Genomic DNA, 18,571 nt, shown 5'->3' on the forward strand with positions numbered 1-18,571 from the left:
GGGGGGAGAACGTGTGATTTCAAACGCATTTCTCATCAGTTTTCCACAGAGGACTCCACAAGTCTCGATGCCCTTGGTGGTGTTGGCACTGGTCAGCTGGAGATTGTGTGACACAATGTGGTGAGGGCCTTCGAGGGTGGGGACATTTTCTATGACACTTAGTGTTCAGTGTCGGGGCCTGCCCACCACAGACAGCTGAGCTGGCCGCATGCTGTGTAGCAGTCTGAAGAATCTGTGGATGAGAAGTATGGTTAGGGACTAAATGTATACAGGTGTAGCGTCCAGAAACATTTTTTTTTAGTACTGCATTTGCCTCTTAAAGTACATTTATATCTGCAAGAAAAAAAGAGGCCAGGACAAGAAGCACCCCTCGATGCTCTTAAACACTCAACCACTCCCGGCTTCTTGCAGGTCTAACATCTTGTATCCCTGCATTGTTTACCTTATTACCCATGAATGAATATTGACCCATCATTTGTAGCTGAGGTCCAGGGTTTCCTAAGCGTTCATTCTGTGCTGCACAGTTCTCTGGGTTCTGGCAAAGACAATGTCCTGAATTTCCCCCACAACAATGTTGTGCAGAATGGTTTCACTGACTTAGAACTCCCAGGGCCCCACATGCTCAGCCTCCCTCTGCATCACCCCACTGCATCCCCACCCTACCACCCAACCTCCAGAAATAATGGAGAGGTTTTAAAATATTATTTTTCAGTATAGTCTTTTAGCTTTACCTGTCTCAGAAGGTCATAAATGTTGAGTCATATTCTATATTCCCTTTATTGATTTTCTTCCTCTCCAGGTGCTTAGAAATTATGTATTTATAATAAGCTAAATTTCTTATAATAGTGTACAAATGTGTGCATAGTCATCTCAGCACACATTTTTTGTTAGTTAAATTTTTTCACTTATTTTACATCTCAACTGCCGTTTCTCCTCCCTCCTCTCCTCCCGTTCCCTTTCCTCTTCTTTTGTTTCTGTTCTGAAAGGGGCAGGTCACCCATGGGTGTCAACAAAGCATATCAGCACACATTTTTGAGCAAAGAATAAGTTAAGTTCTGTCTGAGTTCTCTCCCCCAACTCCCCAGCACCACAAAGAGGAGAGGTTAGAACTTCTATCTTCATTTTCTGTTTCCTCAATATCCAGGTTTAATTGTATTGATCTGAATACCCACTTTGGTTTGAAGAAAGTTGTTTAGCTGTTCTCTCTTCCAGTCAGGGTGTCTCTCTAACAGTTGTTGAAACACAGCAAGTGTGCCTTCACTTGCCCTGAGTCATCTGGTTTCCCAGATCCGTACTCTTTGTTTTACCACATCTTCCTCTTTTCCTGAGGCCTTTATTCTGATTAATTTGTTATTTCCTCAGACACTTCCTGGAATAGTTTTATTAATTAATAAGAAGTGTAGAGGTGATAAACTTTCTGGATTCTTCAATGCTGAAGTGAACCTTTCTTTTTTCAATATAGTATTTCTATTACTTCTTTGAGAATTTTATATAATGCATGGTGGTCACATTTACCTTTACAGATCTAACCTCCTCCCTGCCCCTCCTAACTATGTGTCTCCTCTCTCTCTCTCTCTCTCTCTCCCTCTCTCTCTCTCTCTCTCTCTCTCTCTCTCTCTCTCTCTCTCTCAACCACCAAGTCCAAATTTTGCTGCCCATTCTCACATAAGTGTGAGGACATCTACAGAAATATTCACCTACTAGGGGCCACAACCCTGGCTGGTGGAAGTGGCTGATGGGAGCAGCCTTCTAAGGTCACACCCACTTCTGGCTACAGTGGCTGCTCTAAGCTCTGTTTTCCAATCCATGGCAGTGAGGAAAAGTCCTCTGTCTTGAGGTCTTACCCACAAAACTTGAGCTGTTCCAGTCATCATGGCTTTCCTATCATGGTGGACTGAGACTCTCTGAAACCTGAGCTAACTCAATGTTTCTGGTGGCACTCTGAGAAGTGGTGAGAAAGGAACAAACACAGAAACTTTAGAAAAATGTATTTATCCTTTGAATTAGCCCTTTTCGTGAGGCTATGACAAGGCACGCCATTAATGTTGCCTTCAATATACCAGGCTTGTTTTTGTCTCAGAGTCTTTACATGAGCTTTTTCCTTTCCTTTGTGTGTGATAGCCTCTCTCCCTCCCATGATTAAGTCACAATTCCCATTCAGCAAATCCTTTCCTAGCACTATTCCTAAAACACCATGATTCCTTGCTATTACCTACCTCATTTCTACTCTGTTTTGGTTTCTTAAGCAGTCATCTAGATCTGTACACGTGAACTATCTTCCTCTTCTTCCCAGAACACATACTCCAGGAGGGCAGGCGCCTTCATTATTTGACTGACATATCTTTGGCTCTTCTAATATTAAGGAGCACCTAGGAGGAGTTGAGCGAATGATGGAAATATAAAAAATTAATGTACTCTTTCTAGAATTTTCCATGAGATTTCCATATGATCAATTCTTTCTTTATTTGATTTTATAAACTTCCCTGAACTGCCATTGACAGTTCTGGTGAACCGCAAGACTCTTGATATGAAGAACACACACACACACACACACAAGTACGTGCACATGCCTGCACACACGCACACGTACATGCTCCTGTGCACACACTGTAAGATGATTATAGTTACAGAATGTTGGTTGGTGTAGGAGGTTCTTCTGTCTTTGTGCTGCTTTCATTGGTTAATAAAGAAACTGCTTTGGGCCTGTTGATAGGGCAGAACTTAGGTAGGCAGGGAAGACAGAACTGAATGCTGGGAGATAGAAGGGGAGAGTCAGAGAGATACCATGGACCCACTGGAGACAGACACTGGGAATTTTACCCAGTAAGCCACTGCCACATGGCAATACACAGATGAATAGAAATGGGTTAAATTAATATAAGAGTTAGCCAATCAGAAACTAGAGCTAATTTGCCAAGCAGTGATTTAATTAATATAGTTTCGATGTGGTCAGAAGACAGCCTGCTGATTCAGTGTTCACTCTACCATGTCTGCCCCGGGGATCAAGCTCAGTCTCGGCACCTTTACTGCTGAGTCAACTCCCCAGCCCATTCTTAACCTTTCAGTGATAGTCCATGGTAGGCTGTGACAACCTTCCTACCACATGTGTCTGTTTTCCAGGGCATTGCATAAATTACCTGTGCATAACAAGTCACCACCACGCTTAAGTGTTTAAGATACAAGCACATGTCACGTGACACAGACTGAGAGAGAAGCGGGAAGAGGCTTAGCCCAGGGTTCTGGGTGGAGAATTCTTACGAGGTTGTCCTCATGATGTCAGCGGGTTGAGACCTAGCCCTCAGCTTCAGTCCTGTGGCTGTTCACAGGGAGACTGTAGTTCCTGACCAGGCGTGTCTCTCCACGGAATTGCTCAAACAGCCAAAACCAACCTTTCCTTAAGACACAAGACAGGAAGAGTTACAGGGAGAAAGGAAAATGGAGGAAGAATGGAGAAAATGAGTCTTTTAATATAGAAGGTACACTCTTTTATAAAAATCTCAAAAGTGCCCTTTTGGGGTGAGGTATTGGACGTACTGACTAAATGCGGGAGAAGAAGATACAGGGTGCAAGGAAACATCAGGGACCATCTTCAAGGTTAGCTAGCTGTGGTAGTTTGAATGTAATTGGCTTTCACAATTACATAGGGAGTAGCTATTTGGAAGTGTGGCTTTGTTGGGGTGGGTATGGTCTTGTTAGAGGAAGTATGTCACTGTGGGGGTGGGCTTTGAGGTTTCTTATGCCCAGGACACTGCCCAGTGTGTTAGTTTGATTTCCCAGGCCTGTAAGATATCAGATGCTCAGTGTCTCTGACACAGCGTCTGTCTGCAAACTGCCATGCTCCCCGCCATGATGACAATGGACTGACCATCTGAAACTGTAAGCGAAACCCCTCATTTGAATGATTTACTTATAAGAGTTGCTGTGGTCATGGAGTCTAATCACAGCAATCAAAACCCTAAGACACTAGTTCATAACACTTTAGCACGAGCATTTCACCACATTGTAAAAAGGTGAAGTTCTACCATGAGTTCAGTTATCACATTATGTTATAGGTCGTAAAATTCAAGTACATAAGGACACCTTAGGAACCTGGGAACTTAGTCTGATGATGTCAGGACATTGTCACAAATGTGCTCCAAATATTCTGAGATTAGGTTTGGAGTCTTGCAGTGTATTGTTCTTATCAATAAATTCAAAGATGCTGCAAGACAATTTTGCTAGCCAACAGAACACCCGTTTAATTTATTCTTGCTTTTCTGTTGTTCAGATTGCATTACCAAAACAGATATAGCAGTCAAAATTGTGATTTTGATATCCAACTATGGCTTAACAAAATAATACATTTTGTTATTATTATTAGTAGTAGTAGTATATGATCCATATATGGTATATGAAGGAACTTTAGAGATCAGCTCTTTAGCCTGTTATGAATGTGCCCACCCTTCAGTCCTCAGTAACAACCAAGCCATACACTTAGTGAACATCCTAAAGTATTCCTTCCTTATGTGTTGAAGATAAAAATTCTGGAAACCAAGCCTGAGGACTGAGTTAGGTTCCTCAGAGCCACATGGTGGAAAGAAAGAGAAAACTGACTTCCACAAGTTGTCCTCTGACCGCCACACAATCCCTGTGGCACACATGCACTTTTCTAAAACAAATGAATAAAATTAAAATGTAATAAAAATGAAACCCTATGCTGATAGAAATCTACACAAGCTAGATCATATTTATACAATTCTTAATTTTTCTGGAAAAGAGAAATTGTGGCCTGTGGATCAGTTTATTTGATCAAGTTTCCAATGGTGCCTGGTATACACTAGGCTCTTAATACCTGTTCACTGAATTCGAGATATATTGAAATTCTGATGGCACAGAGAATAGCAATTAAGCTAATAAGAAGTAATTGGGCCTCTTAATCTAATAAAATGATACTTGGATATCAGACTTTCTCCCTCAAGATTATATTGTGATGACATCATAGAATAGTTTTTTTTTTTCCCTGAGAGTCCTGTGGAAATGTTTAGAAAGTAGATAGCATGCTGAAACATATGGACGCTTCCCTGTCTCTAAATTCCTCGAACAAAAGCGACGACCACTCAACAGATATACTCCCCTCGGTCTCGCCAGCAGTTTCCTGCAGCTACTTTTACATCCCAGCTTTGCTCAGAGTCATAGCAGGTTTACGTGCATCTTCCTTGCACTGAGAACAGTTGCAGTTATTGGTTTTCTTTCTGACTTCCAGAAAGACATGTGTGCGCAATATACGTAATCATCGTCTTCTCAAACAACTGCTTGGGGGATAGGACGAAGTAGTGGGGAAACAAACGGTTCCCACCCCAGAGAGCAAATGTTATATTAACAGCTCTATTTTGGAGGTGGAAATAATCCAATTGCAAGGCTGGCATAAATATTATGTTCATCATTCACCCACTTCCTTACACAAGAGGCAGAAAATTCCAGTTTCATGCCGAGCCCTCCAACAAAGACATAGCAGGACCTTTCCCTTCACCCAATTTCTTTCTGTTTTAATCTAATAATTTAGTTTCTAATAAGAATGAAAAGCAGCTAATAATATTCAGGCAAATTATGAAGAGAGGAGCAGAATTCTCTCTATAATGACAGGAGTCACTGGGTGCCTAGAATCATCTAAGAAGCATGTGTTTGGTGAGACCCCACTAGTACAGGAGGGAAATAGACATTCTCTCCATGCAAATGAGAGCTTCCTGCTTGGGTTGGCTCTTCCTCTCTGATGAAAATGTAATCTTCATGCTTACAGACTCTCTCTCTCTCTCTCTCTCTCTCTCTCTCTCTCTCTCTCTTCTCTCTCCTTCCTCTCTCTCTCCCTTCCTCTCTCTCTCCCTTCCTCTCTCTCTCTCTCTCTCTCTCTCTCTCTCTCTCTCTCTCATACACACACACCCTCCCCCTTTCACACAAACACACAAAACATACTTTAAAAAAGGTTCCTTTATTTCTACTTTATGTGTATGAGTGTTTGCCTTGCATGCATGTACACCACATGCACAAAGTGCCCACAGAGGCCAGAAGAGGGCATCTGACCCCATGGAGCTGGAGTCACTGATGACTATCAGTCACCATGTAGGTGCTGGGAACTGAACCCTGGAGTCTCTGGAAGAACAGCCAGTGATCTTAGGCTTTGAGCCATCTCTCCACCCTCAACCTACTTTTTTGAAACTGCGGAAAGTAATGTGTACACACTGACCCTTTGTTACAAATTATTTCGCAGTGCATGTTACTGTCCACTAGGAAAAAAGATGTTTGGCATTCTCTTCCTTCTCATGACACAATGCTCAAGGTGAGACCACCACAGTTTTCTAACCTATAGACTCTATTAGAATTTGCCAATTGTGTAATATTTTTTGGCACCCAATTCCAAACCAAGGGTTGCCTGTTGAACTTAGTTTTCAGGCCTCCTTTAATCCTTTTTGAATGTGGAGATGTTGTTCTTTCTGTCTTTCTCTTATGACCGTGAGAGTGCTGAAGGGTCCTCTTTAGACTGTACTTCAGTCTTTGTTTGTCTGACATAATCGGGTTTGCTTTCTGCTAGGGGTGAACAGAAGAAAGACTCTCCTTTGTGTGGCAGGTCAGGAGGCTCATGACACTGGCTTGCTCTAATGCTGGGTTCACTTTGACCAGTCTTTTAGAACTCCTTTCTTCTACTCTGTACTTTGAGGTAACACGAATGTTCTGAGTCTCTTGGTCACACAGAGGAAGGTTGCTTTGTATTGGCGATTCTTAGTTTGTGCCCACCCAAGATCTGTCCTTCTTAGCTCCATGCTTCCATCCTTAGGGATCACGTCACCAGAGATTCTGAATAGATTCGGTGACTAAATAACACCAACAGGAGATCAAATATCAGAGGAGAATAAGTTCAGGCACTTTGGTCCCCTGAAATACTTCCCGCTTTGCTTTGGCCCTGTGTCTTTGGCAGCAGATGGATCTTAGTGGCCACCATTCCCACTTGTACTCAGACTCTTGTTTTCCAGCTCATGGCTAGAGGGGCTTCTTCTCTTACTGTCCTCTAGGTGCCTCACCATGCTTTTCTGGTTCTCTGATCTCTGCCTACACATCTAAAAGTAGACCTTTGTTGGAGATGCATAGTTGGCTGGAGTTGAATTCTTTTTGAGGCTGGCTGTGATTCTTACCAGTCCAGTTCTCACTCCCTGTGGTATTCGTGGGAGGCATACGTGGAGAAAGACAAGCTTAAGAAAATGATTGACAGACGGCTAGTGATGTGACCTACCACACTGAGAAGAACAAAAACATCATTTATTGCAAGGAAAGACACTGTCGTAGCTTGGGTTTTTATGGCTTTTATCATGACCACGGCAACTCTTATAAAGAAAACATTTAGTTAGAGTATCTCATTTACAGATTCAGAGGGTCAGTTCATTATCATCATGGTGGGGAGCGTGGCTTCCTGCAGGCATACATGGTGCTGGTAGCTGAGAGGCCTACATCTTGTAGGCAACGGGAAGTTAACTGACTGTAGCACTGAGGGAAGCCTGAACAAAAGAGATATCAAAGCTCCACCCCACAGTGACGCACTTCCTCCAACAAGGCCACACCTCCTAATAGTGCCACTCCCTTTGAGATCATCACATTTTACTCCCTGGACCCCAAGGGTGTATAGCCATATCATAATGCACAAATGCTTTCAGTTTAACTCCAAAATTCCCCACAGTCCATAACAGTCTCAAACTTATTTCAAAGTCCAAAGTCTCTTCTGAGATGCATGGCAATCTCTTAATTGTAAACCCCCTGCAAAAATCAAAACAAAAAAGCAGATCACACACTTTCAAGCTATAAAGATACAGGATATACATTACTGCTCCAAAATAAAGGGAAGGGAGCACAGTGAGGAAATACAGGACCAAAGCAAGACTGAAAATTAGCTGGAGAAACTCCAAACTTTGCACCTCTATGGTTGAGGTCATTGGGATGGCTTGCTTCTAGTTTCAGGGGTTCAGTCCATTATCATCATTCTGGGAACATGGCAGTGTGCAGGCAGACGTGGTGCTGGTTGCTGAGAGGCCTACATCTTGCAGGTAACAGGAAGTTAACTGACTGTTACACTAAATGAAGCTTAAGAAAAGAGACCTTGAAGCCCTCCCCCACAAAGACACACATCTTCCAACAAGGCCACATCTCCTAATAGTGCCACTCCCTTTGGGGGGCCATTTTCTTCCAAACCACCACAGACACAGAGTAGAATTCAGAATAACTGTGAGGCATTGCATTTTGGTTCTTTTCTTGAAGTACTTAGAATTCAGTCCAGGTGAGATACGTCATGGAGAAGCCGGAAGGGATAATGGCAGAAGACAGCGGTAAGGGAATGTCTGGCTACTGCAGAGGAATGCAAGGAGACTAAAGCACATGGACTGTTCACTTTGTCACCCAAGTCTGCATTGTTCTGCTCGCCTCCCTGTCTCACTGTTGTTTCACTGTACACTGAAGAGTCAGAGGACCAACCCTCTGAGACTAAAGCAATGAGTACAACATGCTGGAATTCTAACCCAGTTTTCTATGAGTCTCAAGCCCATGTTGTTTTAATTATAAGAGCAATAGGAGAAGAGAGTTCTCTAAAGGAACAATTTTGTGGGAGAAACGTCAGGGGGGTAGAAAATTTTGCATTACATTTTGGGAGGGGGCGGCAAAAAACATACAAAAGAGATCAGAGGATAGGGTAGACTATGGGGAAAACACAGGTCAGGTTCTTGTCATGAAATCAGAATGTTTTTGCCTTTAGTGATAATCTGATATGGTACAAATGAAAAATTATACAGAATTCAAGTTGGCTATCCACTGGAGTGGGATTGTCCAGACACCTTGGTAATAGTTGGTAAACATATCCTGAACTTAATGAGCAGCTATTTTTACAGCCATCTGATTAGAAAAATAATGACTAGACAAGACCTAACTTAATGTTTCATCATCAAAAATACAAGCTAATAATGACTAGATTAAAAGTAAGTCTAAGGTATTATGTATTGAAATTATATATATGAAATACAGAAATTGTAAGTACTTGGATTTACATATCACATGTTCTTATCCATAACATCCAAAGAGTTAGAGGCCAACAGCCAAATACAGGTAAGAGAAATCCAGGTCATCTGATAGATTTACTTTGGCAATATGGTGCATATACTCTGTGGTATATAGTATATGTGGTGCATATACTATTCATCTGTGAAGGAAAATAAGTCATGACCTTTGTAGTTAAGTGTTGGAACTGGAAAAGATCATAAGTGAGGCAACTCAGACCCAGAAATCAAAAATTGCCTATTTCATTTGAGGCTCCTCGTTCCAAATCGTCAATGGGAGTTCATATCTTGGCGTAACTGTAGAAACCAGGAAAGGAAAAAGGGATCATTGTTGGGGTCAGGGAGTAACAGAGAGAGAAATATCAGGGTGTAAGTGATCTGATTGAGGAAAGAGGAAAAACGAGGTTTATTAGGGAAGGAGGAGAAAAAAAGAACAAGAACAAGGAGAGGAGAATAAAAGCAGCAAGGAGGCCTGACAAATTCATAAGAAATTGTACTATTAACAATTACTGAAAACACTCTATAATACATGCAAGTCTATGTATAAATACGAATGTATAGTTTAAATAAATTTTTTCATCTTTACTGACAAAGTTTTCCCCAAGAGCCAAGGAGCATCTAACAGAAACCCTCAGGTTTTTTTAAAGAGACTCCCCAGACAGTACAAACTTGCTATTGTCCTCGGTGGCCAATCAGAGGTGGAAGGGAAGTCTCTGCTGATGAAGGCATCATGCACTTTAGCAGCCAGGCCCAGAGGTCCCTCACCTGGAACTAACCTGGAAGCCCCCCACTTAAGGACTAGTTTTTGTGCCACGTAAATGTCCAAAATAAAGAACATTATTATGAGAGGTACAGTAGCAACATGTACCTCTCAGTGGTAACCAACTGTAGTCTTTGTAATACCAGCTCCCAAATAATGACACAGAGACTTCTTATTAATTATGAATGCTTGGTCTTAGCCTAGGCTTGTTCCAAACTAGCTCTTATAACTTAAATTAACCCACTTATATTAATCTATGTTCTGTCACGTGACTGGTTACCCCTCCTCCATATTGTTCGTCTGACTCCCTCCGCGTCTCATTGGTGAAATCTATGTGCCTCAGATTATTTCCTGAGTTCTTACCTGTGCCTGGAGGTTTTACCTGTTCTCTGCTGCCTAGTTATTGGTCATACAGATCTTTATTGAACCCGTCAGAAGGTACCTTGGCAGAGACGCATCTTCACAGTGTGCAAAAAGATTATCCCACAACATTTCCCCCTTTTATTCTCCTGGAAAGACAAAAAAAAACCCTCTGCCCCACCTTTAACTTTGAGGCGAGCCTTTCATTCGACAGGTTATATTATATATGTGGCACTCCTAGACTGTGTTAATAAAGTTAACTTTGAATGGGGGTGGGGGGGAAGGGTGGAGCTAGCGACTAGTTGACAGGAATTAGCCATAGAGAAGTCAGGCATATGTATAGGGAAGATGGGCAGGATGGAGAAGCGAGGGATTTGGAATTTACATGCTCTTCGATGTGGGGTGTGAGGACAAAAGAGGTGCTGATGAGTCTCTGGTAAGAAAGGGAAGGTCAGCTGGTCGTTCCTCCTTTGCTTCTTTGAACTATAATGTTTTCACCCCAATATCTGACTCTCATGTTTTTATTGGTAATAGAACCATTTAAGCAAAACACAACAACTAACAGCTCTCTAATTGGGCTGAAGAGCCGCTCAACAAGAGACAGTACCTTGCCTCATATTGGAAACCCAAGGCCAGTGAAGTCAGGACTATCAGAGGAGAATATACAGCCACCCCTTTCTTAAGTCAGCATAATTCCGAACTGCACTCTAAATATTTGTCTTTGTATCATAGATAAATGTAATCCTTACCCCTCATTAAAGAAACTTTTCTTTGCAATAGACAGAGATCATTACAGAAAACCATAACTAATAAAAATGTGAGTTGTGGAGGTCAACCTCAATGAATACTTCTACAAAACACCCTTGTACCTAAAGGTCAGGGAACAATGTGGAAGAGGGGACAGAAAGATTGTCAGAGCCAGAGAAGCACAGAGTTTTCTGTAAGGCTACCTCTGAGGAATGCCAGAAGGTATGCACACAAATGCTTACCAACATGACTGCCTAAACACGAGCTCAATAAGAACTACACACAGCTAAGGAATGCTGAGCATGGGAGAGAGAGTTGTACCCCAGGAAAGGCACCCCAATTGATTATTCAATACCAAATGGCCAGCCTTGAAAAGGTTCATATGAGTCACTTTATATAGACTGAGCAGGGAGTACTTATATATATATAGGAACATATATATACATGTGTGCATATATGTATGAGAAAAGGATTTGAAAGAGAGAGAGAGAGAGAGAGAGAGAGAGAGAGAGAGAGAGAGAGAGAGAAAGGAGGGCATATGACAGAGTTTAAAGAAAGGGAAAGAAAGGAAGAAAGGAGGTAATTATATTATAATCTCAAAAATAAAGTAAATAAATAGCTATATGAAAAATTAAAAATCTGGACAATGGAGTAAAGACTGGTTTTAGGATTGAACACAATGCAAAATTCAAATATGAATATTGCAGTTCAAAATATTTAAAACACATAGTATGCCATCACTTCTTCAAATTCTGTAAACCAGTGGTGATAATACCAACAACGTTTTACAGCTGTGCGGCTCTGACATTACCCAGGCTGGGTGGGGTGAGTCTCCGGTGCCTTGTGCTGGGCCTGCCACCTTCCTCTGCTCTCCTCAGCACACTTCCCTTCTCTCCGTGCTTGGCTCCTTGTCACAGTTCACGGTTTTCAGCAGGTTCCTGACCTGCTGATGCATGTGTTAGCTGATATGCAAGGTAATCACCGGTGATGGTTTAAAATATCATCTTTCCTCGAGACTTCTGAGCTGTAACCGAGACCTGAAATGAGGAGGCCTTTTCACAGTCAAAGAAGTGCGCTTTAATGGCTCAATCACATGTACTTTTAGCATCATATTCTAGGACAAGGAAATCTCACAGTAAGGCACTGTAAGAAGAGTCAGGTCTTCACCCCCAGGGGTGCAGAAACGTAAGACAATGCCAGCCTTCCAGGGGGCAGAGAAGGGACAGTGAGTACTTTTGGGTTTTCCTCTTGCATTTTCTCTGTAATCTCCTTACTTGTCTGTGGGGTGCTCAGGGCTCTGGAGAGTTCCTGAGGTTCTGCCTGTGACTGTGCCACAGCCTGGCATTCACTCCCCAAACTCCTCTATTCTTTCTTCTTTGGAAAGAAATGACACAAAACGTGGCGGACAGATGTCGTCCATCATCAGAACAGAACGAGGACAATGTCGTTCTACTTCTTGGTCCTAAGAAGTTATATAAAAATGAGCACTGGGAAGCCAACTTCCTCAGTTCTGATGAACTGATTTTTTTTTTTGGTCCGTGTAAATGTGCAGTTATCCTCTTGGTTACAATAGTAATTTGCCTTCGCTTAGGGGCAGCATGTTCAGTTATTGAGTTTGGCACAAAATTCTTGGAATGAACATAAAGTAAATGACTTGTTTGCTGTACCTACTCTATGTTCTAGGAAATTGTAATCAAGGGACTTCAGAATAATGATACTGAGTCTTCCCTTTCGTCTTAGCCAGCCCAAGCAAGGCATTTGAGGGCTAATACCTGTCATTAGCCACCAAGAGACCCAAACTGGGTTTCTCCTAGATTTTACATGGAACAGAAAGCCGTTTGTGTGTGTGTGTGTGTGTGTGTGTGTGTGTGTGTGTGTGTGTGTGGCTAAAAGTAAGTTGCAGCAAAAGAAACAATTAGGTTGCACATTGAGTGTGAAGACTAGTTACCAATGCTCATGTTTATCACATGATCCTTCCTGATACCAATCTTAGCTTTTGAAATGGATATCTATCTAGAAGATCAGAGCCATGAGGTCCCTGCACTTAAATCTGAGCCACATTGGTTCCCCAAGTGAATCAACCTTGTGAGAAGTAAGTCTATATTGCATTAGTCTGCTTTCTGTCACCAGTAACAGAATGCCAGAAAGTAGGTTATTTAATTGAAAAGAAGTTTATTTGAGCTCATGGTTCCGGAGGTACAAGGCTGAAGGACTGCTTCTTGGCGTCAAGGTAGGGTATAACATCATAAGACACAAGTCATGTGATTCATGATGAATGTATGGAGATTTGTTTTGTCGCCTCTCTCATTAAGTCCCCAGGCTTCATTCATAGGGCTCTACTTTAATAATCTTATTTATTCAAATCACTTCCTAAAGTGTTTCTTCTAAGCACTTTGATTAGGTTAAATTTCTACTCCTAAAACCGCACAATGGTGGTTGAATTCTAACACATGAAACCTTAAGGGACGTTTGAACCATAACCAAATCATAACACACAAATAGGAGAGTGATGTTCTTTTCCTCCACGATAACAGTATTAAATCACAAAATAATTACCAAAGGGCGTTGTAGATCAGTAGTTTCTTTCTCCCTTCCTTGAGCTTGAAGGTGAATTCCCAAGCCTGACTGAATTCCCGTGTGTGTGCACTTGCCTGCGTAGGCCAGCAGAGGGTGTGTGTTCGCATCCTTTATCGGGACCACATCAATCCTGGGAGGCAGGGCTTCTCCCTGACAATCTGGAGTTCACGTTTTTAAACTAAGCTGGCAGTCAACAGACCCTATCCATCCTCTCGTCTCTGTCCCCAAGTCCCTCACAGTGCTGAGGCCACAGGTGTGGGAGACAAGGCCCTGTTAGGTGGTTGCCTGACTCGGGTCGTCATCACGGCTGCACAGTGAGAACTTTTAGCCCCTGAGCCATCTCCCTAGCTCTCAGCTCCTGACTAATTTCTTCATTATCCAACATAGTGAATAACCTTAAAGTATCAGGAACAATGGTGTAAACCTTCCTTTCTCAACCTTGCCCCTTTAAACAAGGGGATTGGGGTTCAGAACTGATGTTATTCGTCAATGTCATCTCAATTCTATCCAGGAAATTCTGCGCCTTTAGTCAATCAGTGTTTCTATATCTTATGCTTAGCAGTTGTGTTCCTAACTCAGCCCCTATAGCATTTTCATCCCTTCTTCTCACATTAAAAGTTAAAGCTTAAAGAACAGTAAAAGGCAAAGAGGGATGAATTCACTCGGAGACTCCGGCCTTGGCGACGATAAGCACAATTTAGCCAGCTGGGGTTTTGGTAAGTTAGATTATCTTTTACAAACTGTGGCTCACTTTCAAAGAGGCCAAACGCTATTTCCTGTCAACTTTCTTAATTACCTGCCAAGCACAATTCCTCCCCCTCCCCCAGAACTGATTTCAGCAAGGGCGGGGAAAGCTGCAGCTGGTACAGTCATTTCCCAGCAGAACAAGATGGCTGAAATCCGCACGGAGCTGTCAGCAGCTCAGTCTTGGGAAAGCATCTCGGAGGCCCTAGCTCTTTTCTGTAGTCAATTGTACAGCTTTAGCCATTCCTTATTGTCTGGGCTTTCCAGACTGCTGACACCTAAACATCCCTAATAAAAGCACAAGCTCCTTCTCTCTGTGGGATGTGCAGAGACTGGTGAGTCATGGAGCCTCGAGAAGCACAATAGTCCATTCTAGGCTGAGAGGAGGTGGGCGTTAAAATCACAAAAGAAACCTGAGCCTTGCCTGCAGCTCAGCCTACGTATCCTGCCTGTGAACCGCCGTCTAAGGTCCGGTTCCTGGCATAGTTCTCATTTCAGCCCTATGAGTCAGGGATTAGACAAGTCTACTGGGATGCTACAGGAACAGGTGGCTTACAAAAACAGAAGCTAGGAACAGGTGCAGAGGGGAAGCAAACATTTCTGTCTCCACTGAAGGAGGGAGAGAGGAGAAGTAGGGAGGATGAACATCTTTGGAACTTCCTCTGGTTGTTTGGTGGGCGAGGGACATCCGCCAAACACAGCACTTAATGAGGTAATGAACCAGTGGGCTTATAAATCACTTGAACATGCTTCCAACTCCATTAATTTCCACACTGATAGGCTTCTGTGTTTTTCTCAGGGAGAGTGTTATTGCCGGACGGGGATCTCTCTCTGTTAAATTATTTGAGCTCCTATTCATGATGCCATCGTGTTTTTCTGTTCCTCTGTTTAGAGAAGAGAAAAAAAAAATCAGAAACACACACAGACACACAGATACACATTTTATTATGTAGCTTCCCACATATCTTGCTTAAGATCAATTCTTGCCTCTCGAAACTACCACCTAAGCAGCCTGGTCACACCTACATACAAACATGCCAAGTTCAGCCTAAGGCTCTGGCTCCCACACAGCCTTCCAAAGAACACTTTAGGATGTCACTATTGTGTAGATTCCATATATAAATATTTTGCATCTATTTTTGTTTTCTACCTAGAATATGAGCAAATTCATTTCACCAGGACCTTTGGCAAAGGTCTTGCATGTCAGTGAACAGCACACACAGAGGCTCCTCAACATACATTGTCTGGAACTTAGAGGCGCAGAAATCCAGTAGGGTTCAGCACTTACTAAAAAGGGGGAGAAATGGGCGGAGAAATGAATGGAGAGGCTGAGTCTCGGGTATATGTAATCATCCACCTGCTCATGGAGTATCTTCACCTGTTTGGGAGAATCCATGTCCAATAGCTGAAGGGTAAAATAGCTCAAAAAGATATTGGTAGCTGGAGACTGAGGTCGGGGAAACAGGCAAGGGCAGCCTGGTTTCTACAACAGGTTTCAAAGAAGTTGGCACTGGGCAACTTCTACTCTGTGGATGGAACGAAGCAAGGGACAGTGGCTTGACTGAAACTGCCTTCTATTACTCCTGCCTTCGCCTCCTCACCTGTGTCTCGTCCCCTTAGATCAGGTCCCAGCGTTCTCCCTGCTGCTTTGCCCCCATCTTCGTCTCCTATGAGTTCCATCTGCTCTGCCTCAAGCCAGGCTCTGTGCGGCAGCTCTAACACGCCAAGTCACTACTACCTCATGAACTTGACTTCTCTGGCTCTGTATACTCTTTCTCCAGTCACCTGAAGGACTTTTGACTGATTTGTTTCTAGTCTTGCTTAAATGTAGTCTTTCCAGGGGAGGTCTTTCCAAAAACACCCCAGTCAAAACCACTCTCTCCCTTTTCTGGCACTCTTTGAAATACTTATTTTATTTGTGACACCTCCCGACTGTATACCTATTTATCTATCTATTGACATGTATGTGCGCCATTATGCATCACTTAATGACAAGAATGAAGTCTGAGAACTTTGTTATTAAGAGGGTGGGTCATCAGCCAGGTGGTGGCAGTGCACACCTTTGATCCCAGGCAGAGCCTGGTGGATCTCTGTGAGTCTGAGGCCAGCCTGGTCTACAAAGTGAGGACCAGAACTGTTAGACAGAGAAACCCTGTCTTGAAAACAAAAACAAACCAGAAAGAGAAAGAGAGGGTAGGTTATCACATCACAGCTTACTCCCACCAGCCTTGGTGGTACAGACCGCACACACTAAGGCTGTGCCACCAACCTGAATATCACATGACCGTGTTAAGCTCTGTGGGTAAATGTAACACACCATTACTGTGTCTTTAAAATATTTAACATAAAAAAGATAAATCATTGTATCATAGGAGTCTTTCACTCATTTTAATCCTCCTGGATCATCATCTATGTAGTCTATCCCTATGTAGCACAAGATACATAGACATACACACATATATCAGTCTATATTTCTCCTTTGTCTGAATGTGAACTCCCTCCTATCTTACTAGGTCCTAACTCATAGCAGGCTTGCATTGAATACCTATGAGACAAAGGATCAAAGAAGATTGTGTGTGTTGGGGGGAAGGAGTGCGCGCGCATGTGCCTGCTATTGGAAATCAAATCCGGGGCCTTGGGTATGCTGGACAAGCACTGAGCCACTGAGCTGCATCCTCCATTCCAGATAACGATTTTTTAAAACAAGCCTTTTAAAAAATAGATTATGTCCTCTTGGGAAAATAACTTAATTCATATAACTTGACTTTTGCTGTCTGTAAACCGAGTTGATCGCACAGCATAGTAGATTGTGGTGAAGGATATTCCACACGAGACACTAGGACAGTCCCTGACACAGGTGCCCAGCAAATGACAGCTGGGCTTTTTGGCTTCCTTTGGAATTTTCAAACATCTGTTTTTTGCTATGTACATCTGTTAAAAGACCTGTTCCATGTCCTTGAATGCGCTGGCTGTGCAGAGTGCTGGTGACTTCCCATTCACAGGTGACAGAAATGCTGTACAACGGTATCTTCCAAGGGGGAACCTCACCAGCCTTTGATGTTTCTTTAAAATACCATATCATCTTTTCTTTTGGGGGAGAGCAGATGTTTTGATCTTGTTTGGTCTGGTTCAGTTAAGGGAAAAACATAGGGGTGTGTTGATAGATGTGTCTTGTCCATCTCCGAATCAGCTTCTGGGGATGTTTGTCTTTGACACACTGTGGCTTTCCAAGAACAAAGTCCTGCCTGAGTAAACACCCTTGAAGCTTGCCCCTATTTCTCTCCTGCTTGATTCTTGGTTGTGCCGAAGGCTAGCGACAGCAGGGAGCTGTAAGAGAAAGACAACTAAGCCTTGAAACAGTGAAATGCATGCTGGTCAGTGCTCGTTTTCTGGAGAGACAGCCAGTGCCCGGAACTGTCATTGTGAGGACCTACTTTAATAGAGACCATCACTTACTTACCTGCTTCAAGAGGCCAATGAAGAAAAACTTAATGGTTAAATAGAACATATAGTCCTCAGTTTACCAGGATGTGCCATATAAGATGGCCTCTTTTCCTGGAAGAAAACCAGTGATCCAGAGTTTGTACTGATTTGTGTGAGAGTATATATTTTGGGACACTGAGACATTAGTCACGAGTTACTCCATTGGCAGCATGAAAGGTGAAAACAAAATCTTTCAAGGGAGCTGTGGGAAACATAAAGGCAAAAATGAAGCCGGGGAAGGTTTGCCTCAGTGAACATTACTACACAACAGCCGAGCTACAGCCCTCTCAAATCTAGAGAGATGCTACACAGGAGATTTTATTTCAAAAATCAGTAAACAGTTATTTGAAATCTTTCCATGAGCGACTAAAGACTCTCTGACCTCGGTCACTAGAATATTTACTCGTAGCAATTTTCTTCTCAGGTGATTTAATTTTGACAGATTTTTTTCCTGCTTCTTGTCTACGATCTGCTGATCCTTTGTTTATGAGAACAATGTCTAGACAGAGACCTGCATTGAAATTCAGTTATTCTCTGAACATCTAACAGTACACTAAGTGTGATGTTGGCCATGTAGGCATCTTGGGTGCTGATGAACCATTCTGCTTTGGGTAAGCCACTGTTCTTTTCTGGGCTTCTATTATTAGTTTTATGGGAATAAGATTATTGCTGATGAAATTACACATTACAGTTATAAACGGAATGATGCTGAAGTGGAATGTTACCGAAAACGTAATTCTTGTTTTACATATGTTTTAGAGAAAGGTTAAGAGAAAGAATTGCAAATTGGATTCTGTTCTGCAATAAAAGGGCAGCTGTCAGCTCATGCCCCGAG

This window comes from Myodes glareolus, chromosome 23, assembly GCF_982192425.1.
Source record: "Myodes glareolus chromosome 23, mMyoGla1.1, whole genome shotgun sequence".
NCBI classification, from domain to species: Eukaryota; Metazoa; Chordata; class Mammalia; order Rodentia; family Cricetidae; genus Myodes; species Myodes glareolus.